The sequence below is a fragment of the Nicotiana attenuata genome, chromosome 6 (genome assembly GCF_001879085.1).
Source record: "Nicotiana attenuata strain UT chromosome 6, NIATTr2, whole genome shotgun sequence".
Taxonomy (NCBI): domain Eukaryota; kingdom Viridiplantae; phylum Streptophyta; class Magnoliopsida; order Solanales; family Solanaceae; genus Nicotiana; species Nicotiana attenuata.
This window is the reverse complement of record NC_031994.1, coordinates 79,796,573-79,806,496: the sequence shown is the minus strand read 5'-3', so window position 1 is coordinate 79,806,496 and position 9,924 is coordinate 79,796,573. Positions and strand designations below refer to the sequence as shown.

General features: G+C 39.9%; 1 pseudogene; it reads right to left on the bottom strand.

Annotated features, from left to right (window-relative positions):
• LOC109228019 overlaps positions 720–9,924 on the bottom strand; it is a 55,624-nt pseudogene continuing 46,419 nt past the window's right edge.

Genomic DNA, 9,924 nt, shown 5'->3' with positions numbered 1-9,924 from the left:
TGAAGACGACTCTGGCATGGAGTTTCATTTGTTTCATTAGCTCCGTTCGGGGATTTTGGACTTTGGGGCATATCCGGATTGTGTTTTGGAGGTCTGTAGCTTATTTGGTCTTGAAATGGCGAAAGTTTAATTTCTGGAAACATTGACCGGTAGTTGAGTTTTTGATATCGGGGTTGGATTACGATTCCCGAAGTTGGAGTAGGTCCGTATTGATGAATATGACTTGTGCGCAAAATTTGAGGTCAATCGGACGTGGTTTGATAAGTCCGGCATCGGTAATTTGATCAAGTTAAATAAGTTTGAATTGGAGGACGATTTGTGATTTTAGCATTGTTTGATGTGATTTTAGGGCTCGACTAAGTTCGTATGGTGTTTTAGGACTTGTTGGTATATTTGGTTGAGGTCCCAAGGGCCTCGTGTGTATTTCAGATGCCCAACGGATCATTTTTGGACTTTGGAAGATAGCAGATTTTCTAGTATTTTTGTTGCAGACGTTTCTACATCGCGTTCGCGAGAGAGGTCTCGCGTCCACGTAACGTATCTGCGACGCCAGCTGAAGTTGTTCTTCGTGTTCGCAAAGATGGGACCGGGTTCGTTAAGGGGTTGTTAGGCAGTGCATCGCGAACGTGAGAAGGGCATCACGTTCGCGTAGAGAAATTTGAGCGGCTAGGACCCCAGGCCTTTTTGCCTACGCATTTGCGATGTTGGTCCTCCGTTAGCTAAGGGTTGAGCTGAGTGTTCTTTGCATGCGCGAAAAGTTTACCATGTTCGCGATGAAGGGATTCTGGGCTAAAGTAAGTTTGTGCTTCGCGAACGGAGGGTCTTTCCGCGTTCGCGAAGAAGGAATTATCTGGACAGAATATAAAGTATCAAAAATGAGGGTTTGGCCATTTCTACCAAAACTTGAGTTAGGGAGCTCCGATTTGGACGAGATTTTGAGGGATTTTCAGCGATATTAATAGGGTAATGATTCTACATTTTATTTGGGTTACATGCCACTAATCTATCATTAATATCATCATTTAATTTCGGATTTGGGGTGAAAATTTGGAAAAAATGGGAAGAAGTTCTTCAACTAAGATTTTGGGTTTTGATTGAGATGTTGACGTTGGATTTGGATAATTTTGGTACGAGTGAACTCGTGCGTGAGTGGGTTTTGTAACTTTTACCCGATTCCGAGTCGTGGGCCTGGGGAGACTTTTTAGAACGATTTTCTAATTTCTTTCTTTAGCTTTGATTTCATTAACTAGATTAGTTTCATATAGTTATATTTATAATATGTAATTTATTTTGGCTAGATTTGGGCCATTCAGAGTCGGATATTCGTGGAAAAGGAATTGTTACAGATTGATTGAGCTTGGTTCGAGGTAAGTGGCTTGCCTAACCTTGTGTGGGGGAAATCCCCTTAGGATTTGGTGTTGTCATTATATGTGAGCGTCATATACGCGAGGTGACGAATGCGTCATGAGCTACTTGTTGAAAAACCTAATTTTACTGAGTAATAACCAGTTTTTCATCCTATTTGAGAATACTAGCATGTGTAGTTATTGTGTCAGCCTAGAATAGCATGCCTACGTGTCTTGAATGCTCATCTGTACTATTTGCAGCATGTTTAGCATATCCTGCTTCCTTCTCGACTTGTACTTAGTCTAAATTTTTGTTGTTGTAACTGTTATCTTCATTATGTTTGAGGTGCGTATTTATTTTGGGACTACGGGACGGTATCCCGGGAGCACATTTACTTTTGAGACTATGAGGCGGTTCCTCGGGAGTTGTCCCTGTACATTTACCTTTGAGACTACGAGGCGGTTCCTTAGAAGTTCTCCTTATATATTTACTTTTGAGACTGTTGGCCGGTACCTCAGGAGATCTGTTTGCACATTTATTTTGGGACTACGAGACAGTATCTCGGGAGGTCCCCTACTGTTTATACCTATGTACTATATTGCTGTCATTGATGTGCTTTCTTTTGTTTCCGTCTAGTCTTTTATTATACAAGTACCAAACGAGCGGTTTTTAAACCGCGTCGGGGTACCAAACAGTGGTTGCATAATCAAAATAAGATCATTTTTAGAAGGGGGAAGAAGGGCAATAAAATGTGCTCGAGGTAGGGGCACTTACACTTCATATTCTATTCCTCCGGGAATGGCATCCTATCAGTCGGGATGATGTCCGAGGTCCGTACTCTGACAAACCGGCTCATCCACCCCCGGTCCTTGTCCTCATCGATGCTTAAAAAGAACATCTTCGCGGATCGAGGATGAAGCTTGATAAAACCTCGAAAGAGACGGGGGCTATATAATACGACCAAGTGAGTGAGGGTGAAGCTCATACCCTCGACCGGGTTGGAAAAATATTGGAGCATGCAAACGATCCTCCAAAAAGGAGGATCGATCTGACCGAGTGTCACTCGGTACTCACGACAAAAGTCGAGAATCATCGGATCTATCTCCGGGGAAGAAGGATCTATGGGACCTAGAGTGAAGGGGTATGTATATATGCTGAGGAAGCCAACTTTGTGGTCTACTATGCTTTCCACAGGATTGGGGATCTCTACTTGCACTGCCTCCCCCCATCGACAGTCTTCCTTTACCCTCTTCGTGTTGGTCACCATGCTGATGTACCGAGACACGGGCTCACATCGGCCTGATGTAGAAAGGGATTTTTGATGGAAAAATCGGAGACCGCATCGAACTGACCAGGGGTACATTGCTCGATAGTTGGAGGTATTTTTGGTTTTCCCCTGGACGGGCATGACGAAGAAGTGGTGCCCTTTTTCTGAGGTACCGTTCTAGAGGTTCTAGCCATAACAATAAAAAAGGTTTCTAAGAAAGAGGATGAAGAGGCAAGCATAGAAGGGGGATGAATGCAGAAGATGGTGAACTTAGCTTTGGAAACTTGAAAATATTGTAAAAGTGTGAATGATAAACGATTAAGGTATTTATAGAAACCATTTGGGAAACGTTTGAGAAGCGGAAGAGTCGAACCACTAACGGTTCGTGGGCTTTTCGATAGTCATGTTGAAAGCGACCCCTGCGCAGTCTTAAGTCATGGCATTTAATGCTCAGACGGCCAGACGTCATGATGATAGTATCGAAGAAGCAAGAATTCAAGACCGTTTCTTATCGTTTTCATTGTAAGAAATGCGAGGATTATCTATAAATGGTGAAAATCAGAGAGTCCGATTTTAAGGTCATTATGGCACTTCATAAGCTCGTCTCTAGAAGGCTCGAGCCGCAGCTCGAGGTTCGACCCCGAGGGTTCTCAATGTTCGACCCCGGGGCAGTAAAAATCGGTGGCTATGATGGACAAATGGGAAATTCCCAAGGCAGTAAACCCGCTCATGACTCGTAAGACCTATGTAACCTAGGCTCCGATACCAACTTGTCACGACCCAAAACTAACCCTATCGTGATGGCGCTTGTCGTGGTACTAGGAAAACCGACACAATACCAGAATAAAACAATATTTTTAATTTTTAAGAAAATTTCAAGCTACTTAACATAAAACCTTCATAATGAGTTCAAATTAAAACAAAAGTGCAGAAAGGAAAAGCCCGACACCGAGGGGTCACTAGCCATGAGGATCTACTATAATGTATCTGATAATATCAAGACAAACATTGTCTAGAAAGTAACTAAATAGATCCAAAGGAAGATAAGAGGGAGGAAAGAAGGGTTGTGATCGCGAGGCATCTACCTTGCTAACTCTGATGGATCTGCAACTGATCAATCAACACTCGCTACCGAGTCTAGAAACGCGTGGATCTGCACACAAGGTGCAGGGAGTAACGTGATTACGCCAACTCAGTAAGTAACAAAAGTAAATAAAGGCTTAGCAGTAGTGACAAGCAATAAAGCATGTAAAGTTCATATCATGAAATCTCAGTAAAAATATAACAACATTTAAAAGTAGAGTTTGAATCAAATTATTTTGTTTAAACTCAGTTCCCGTAAAATCACTTGAAGATATTTTCAACAGTTCTCAAATAGAGACTCAATGCAATAATGAGTAAAATAATGGAATCATAAACAGCCCCTCGGGATAAACATCACTCATATACAACCCTTCGCTTAAAACATCACTCATATACAACCCATCGGGAAAACCTCACACTCACTCATATACAGCCCATCGGGCATACCTCACCATCACTCATATACAACCCCTCGGGAAAAACATCACTCAGTAGGTACCAGCGTTTACTGGGGGCGTGCAGATTTTGGAGGGGCTCCTTCAGCCCAAGTGCTATAATAAGCTACCTCGTGGCATAAATCAGTAAGGCCCTCGGCCTCACTGAATCATGAATCAGTAAAACATGCTGCGGCGCACAGCCCGATCCCATAAATATCCTTACAAATTAGGCCCTCAGCCTCACTTAAACATGAATGAGTAAAATATGCTGTGGCGTGTAGCCCGATCCCATAAATATCCTCACATATCAGGCCCTCGGCCTCACTCAATCATAAACCTCTCAAGCCACTCGGGCTCTCAGTAAAAAACAGGGTACTCGGCCCAAAACAACGTTTATATGCATCAAAATAGAGTAATAAAGACTGAGTTATGAAATCAGTAAGTATAACATCACTGAGTATAGATTTTCAATCAAAAACAGTGAGAGGATAGTAAGAACAAGGCCCCTAAAGGTCCAAACAACTTTGGCATAAGGCCCAAACATGGCATTCAGCCCAATTTACAAAAACTCTTTCTAAAACACATAAGTATCATATAGTTTCAACAAAATACGCAACTTATAGTTGCTACGGGACGGATCAAGTCACGATCCCCAATGGTGCATGCCCACACGCCCGTCACTCAGCATGTACGTCACCTCAAAATAGTAAAATGATACAAAATCCGGGGTTTCATACTCTCAAGACTAGATTTACAATCGTTACTTACCTCAAACAAGCCAATTCAATACCGAGCAAGCCAAGCGATGCTCCAAAAATGCCATCTCGCGCGTATCGACCTTTGAACGGCTCGAAACTAACCAAAAACAACACAAATACATCAAATAATGCTAAAGCAACCAATCCCAATCAAAACGGTCAAATTTTTAATTAAAATCTCAAAATCGGCCTAAAAGTCCAACCTGGGCCCGTATCTCGGAAAACCAACAAAACTCACAAAATCCGATAATCCATTTAATTGTGAGTCCGACCATACTAGTTTCATTCAATTCCGACTCCAAATCGATGTTCACAACATAAATATTCACTTTATGAAACTTTAGGCAAAACCCCCCCCCCCCCCCCCAAAATTTCACTTTGTAATCATCAATCAAATGCCAAAATAAAGATGGATTCATGAAATATAACTAAAACCGAGTAGATAACACTTACCCCAGTACACATGGTGAAAATTGCCTCCAAAATCGCCCAAATCTGAGCTCCCCAACTCAAATTATGACCAAATGAACCACCCTTGTTTTATATAAATTTCTATTAGTTATTCTGCCTCACTTCTCATGCCAAACAATATCGAAAATCTCTTTTTGATGCCTCTAAAGGATTCCTTGTGGAATTTTAGTCATGTTAGGCTCTTGAATCACTCCATTTGACCTTATATTGAAGGAGAAGTATTGGTTTCAATATTTGAAAATAGTTCAGATTTGTAAATACGAATCCAGTGGCAATTTCATAATTAATCTGAAAAATCTGACAACCCATGTCACGGCCCAAAATCCACTAAGGGTCGTGATGGCGCCGGACACCACTGTCAGGCAAGCCAACACCATTTAACTAGAAATTTCTTGTTTTAAATATTTCTGAAATCACTTCTTTTATACATTTAAATAATAAATAATAAGTTCCACTGAATAAATAATGATTTCTTTACAAAACTACTGAATAATCCCGAAATCATCCCAGAACCCAGTGTCACAAGTGCATAAGCAATTACTAGGAATCCAGTAAAGTACAATAGCTGTCCGGAATACAAACTTGGAAAGAAAGTAAATATAATACACTGAAAGGGACTCTGCTGGCTGCGGGTCATCTCGAGGTATGCAGCTCACCTAAGTCTCTGTATCATCTGTACTGCTACGCCCATTAGGCCACTAGAGGTAAATGTTCCTATGCAACAAAAATGTACAGCAAGTGTAGCATGAGTACAACAATAACGTGTACTCAGTAAGTATCCCGACTAACCTCGAAAAAGTAGAGATGAGATGTCCACTTCAACACTTACTATTGGTCTAATAATAAAATACCAATTGTACAATAAATCAAGGATTTCTATAAACATGGCTATAACTCAATAGAATAATGGTCTAATAATAAAATACCAATTGTACAATAAATCAAGGATTTCTATAAACATGGCTATAACTCAATAGAATGGAGTAAGTAAACAATTCTTTGTTTCATAGGGAAATTTCAAAATTTGTTTTCATCATTTATACATTTATTCTTAATCCGGGAAAGCCTCATTTATAAATATCAAGGCAAGCAATACAAGCATACGCAAATCATGCCGAGGTCCTACGGCCCTATCCAACAATATTAAACTATGCACTGTCAGAGGGTCGAATGGCGCGAACCATAGATGCATCTATTACCCGCTCGCGAATCATACATGTGACGTGGTCAAATATAAATAAAAAATTACCCTGCTCGCGAATCATACATGCGACGCAGGTACACATAGAAACACACATTCAAACAATCAGTCAAGACTTCATCAGGGAAACAATTATTCAAGGAGCTATAAATTTCTCTTTTACAAGTCAAGAAGATGATGTTTGATTCTTTTAAAAAGTCATTTTCCACTTTGATATGATTTGAGAAATTTAAACTATCAACAAGGTTACAATTATCACAAGTAAAACATGATTTTGGGTCCTAGACTACCCGGACATAAGCATGATAGTAGCTACGCACAAACTCTCGTCACCTCATGCGTACATAGCCCCCACAAATAGGAGCACATAACCAATTAAATCACCTATGGGGACAACTCCCTACAAGGTTAGAAAGGAGACTCACCTTGCTCTGAAGTTCCATAACCGTTATTCCATGCCCTTCCGAAAACTGAAATCGATGCACATTGCTCCAAAACTAGCCAATAATTATGTAAACACATTTATATATGACCAATTAATTATTATAATCCAATTTATAACAATTCCTAGCCCCGATCGAAAAGTTGAAAATATTAACCCCGGTCCCATGTGCCCGAATTCCAAAATTTTTCGAAGATAAAGTCTACCCATAACCACACAAACTCAAATATAAAATTTACTCCCAATTTTGTGCCCAAATCGTGGTCAAATTCCAAGTATACCAAATTTCTAAGTTTTTCTTCAAAACCCCAATGATATTTCATGTTAAAATATCAAAGCAATTAACTTACAATTGGTGGGAATCACTTACCTTGACATGGATGATGAAAATGGAGCTCCAAAATCACTCCTAGGTCGGCTCCCATGGAGGAAATGAGATGAAATGAGCCAAACCCATTTCTTTACACTTATACACTGCCCAGACGACTCATCTTCGCGTTCGCGAGAACCCCGTCGCGTCCGCGAAGAAGAAAATTTCCGAAAACTATTTTTCAAACTCTTCTCAAACAGCCTCTAGTATAATGGCCATAACGTTTTAAACAAAACTTCAAACGACAAAACGTTTAATGTTTTGAACACTAGACACCAAGATCTACAACTTTCATGTTTTGTAAATTACTCAATTCTTTATAGATTTTGAGATATAAGCTGCCAAAGTAAGCCTTGTGCAACACAAATTTCTTCTTCATCTTCCCGGACAGCCTGTAGTGTACCAGCTATAATATTTGGTACACAAATCCAAACTCTAAATGGTTAAAATTTCAAAAAACTAAAGACAGAGGGCTACAACTTTTATTTTTGGATGATCTCCAAATTCCTTGTACATGGGGAGATATGAGCTTCTGAAGTCATACTTGTGCAATAAGATTTCCTTCTCTGCGAACGCGAGGATCTCTTCTCGAACGAGGAGAAAAGAGTCCCTGAAGCCAAATCCTTCTTCGCGAACGCGGGGGGATCCTCGCGAACGCGAGGAACATTACCAGACACCGGCAACACCTATTGCAAAATAGCCCGAAATGATCTGAAACCACACTGAAACACCCCCGAGGCCCCGTCCAATGACACAAACAGTCCCTTAACATAACATGAACCTGTTTGATGCCTCAAATCACATCAAACGACATCAAAATCATGAATGACTCCCCAATTCAAGCTTAATGAACTTTAGAACTTCAAACTTCTACATTCGATGACGAAACCTATCAAATCACGTCCGATTGATCTCAAATTTTGCACATAAGTCACATTCGACATTACAGACCTACTCCAACTTCCGGAATTTGATTCCGACCCCGATATCAAAAAGTCCACTTCCGATCAAACTCCTCAAAAACCTACAATTTTCTATCTTTAGGCAAATAACTCCAAAATGACCCACGGACCTCCGAATTCACCTCCGACCGCGCTCCCAGCAACAACATTACCATACGGAGCTATTCCCAGACTCAGAATCCCAAACTTATGAAATTCTTCCAAAAATGCTAACTTCCATAATAGGTGCTGAAATGTTCCCGGGTCTTCAAAAACCCGATCCGGACATACGCCCTAGTCTGAAATCATCATACGAACATGCTAAAACCTTCAAATCCCGATTCCGAGAACATTTACTAAAAAAATCCAATCTTAGTTAATTCTTTTAACTTAAAGCTTCCGATATGAGAATTCTCTTTCCAAATCAACTCCGAACTTCTAGAAATTCAATTCCGACCATGCGTACAAGTCATAATACGTGAAGTGAAGCTGCTCATGGCCTGAAACTGCTGAACGATGCGGTAGAGTTCAAAACGAGCGGTCAGGTCGTTACAACCCAATTCATAGTAAAATGACCATAAAATCCTCATACGATTTCAAAATTTGGTGATTCTTTTTGTTATGGCTCCATAATTACAATATAGATCTAATTATTCAATAAAAAAGAAATCATAGGAGGTTCGCTTAATATAGTACCATTTATGCTTGAAAAATAACATCCAAACATGAAAAACATTGATATATATATATATATATATATATATCATACTCGAGCAAAAACTTTGAACATGGTTGAAATCATATCTCGACTACCGACATTCAACTAAAACATCAATATGCATCAACTGACTTTTAAGAAATTTCTGAAACATCACAAAATAACAGTAGCCTTAGAAAACAGAGGAACCAATTCAAAAGCAATAGAGTAACAGAGGAGAAATCAATTCAATCAATCGACTATCAATCTAACAACAACCAAATATCACAAACGACTTAGTAAACACAGAAAAAGCTATACTTTCACTAATCCCAAAAGGCAGTTGTAACGTACCGACAGTTCCATGAGTTGATTAAACATTGATATTGAAGAGATTAGGGGTGAAAAATTAGGAATTGGGGATTGAAATTGGGAATTTGAGGGACCATTTGAGTTCCAATTTTGATGTTTTTGTTATGCATGGACTCGTTGGAGGATAAGGATTCTAGTGATGTAATTTTTATCGAATTCCGAGACGTGGGCCCAAGGGTCGGGTTTGGCTAATTTCGGGATTTTTGAGTTGATTTTATTATTTTTGTGTGGACTTTGTTCCTTTAGCTAGTATTAATGATGTGACACTGATTTTGGTAAGATTTACAGCATTTGGAGGCCGAGTCAATAGGAAAAGTCATCGCGGGTTAGAATTTGGACCGGTTTGAGGTAAGTAATGATTGTAAATGTTGTCCTGAGGGTATGAAACCCCGGATTCTACATTGTTGTACTATTTTAAGGTGACACACATGCTAGATGACGAGTGTGAGGGGCGTGCACCTCTAGGGATTGTGACTTTGTCTGTCCCGTAGCAACTATTAAGTTTCGTATTTGGCTGAAACTACTTGATATTATCTTA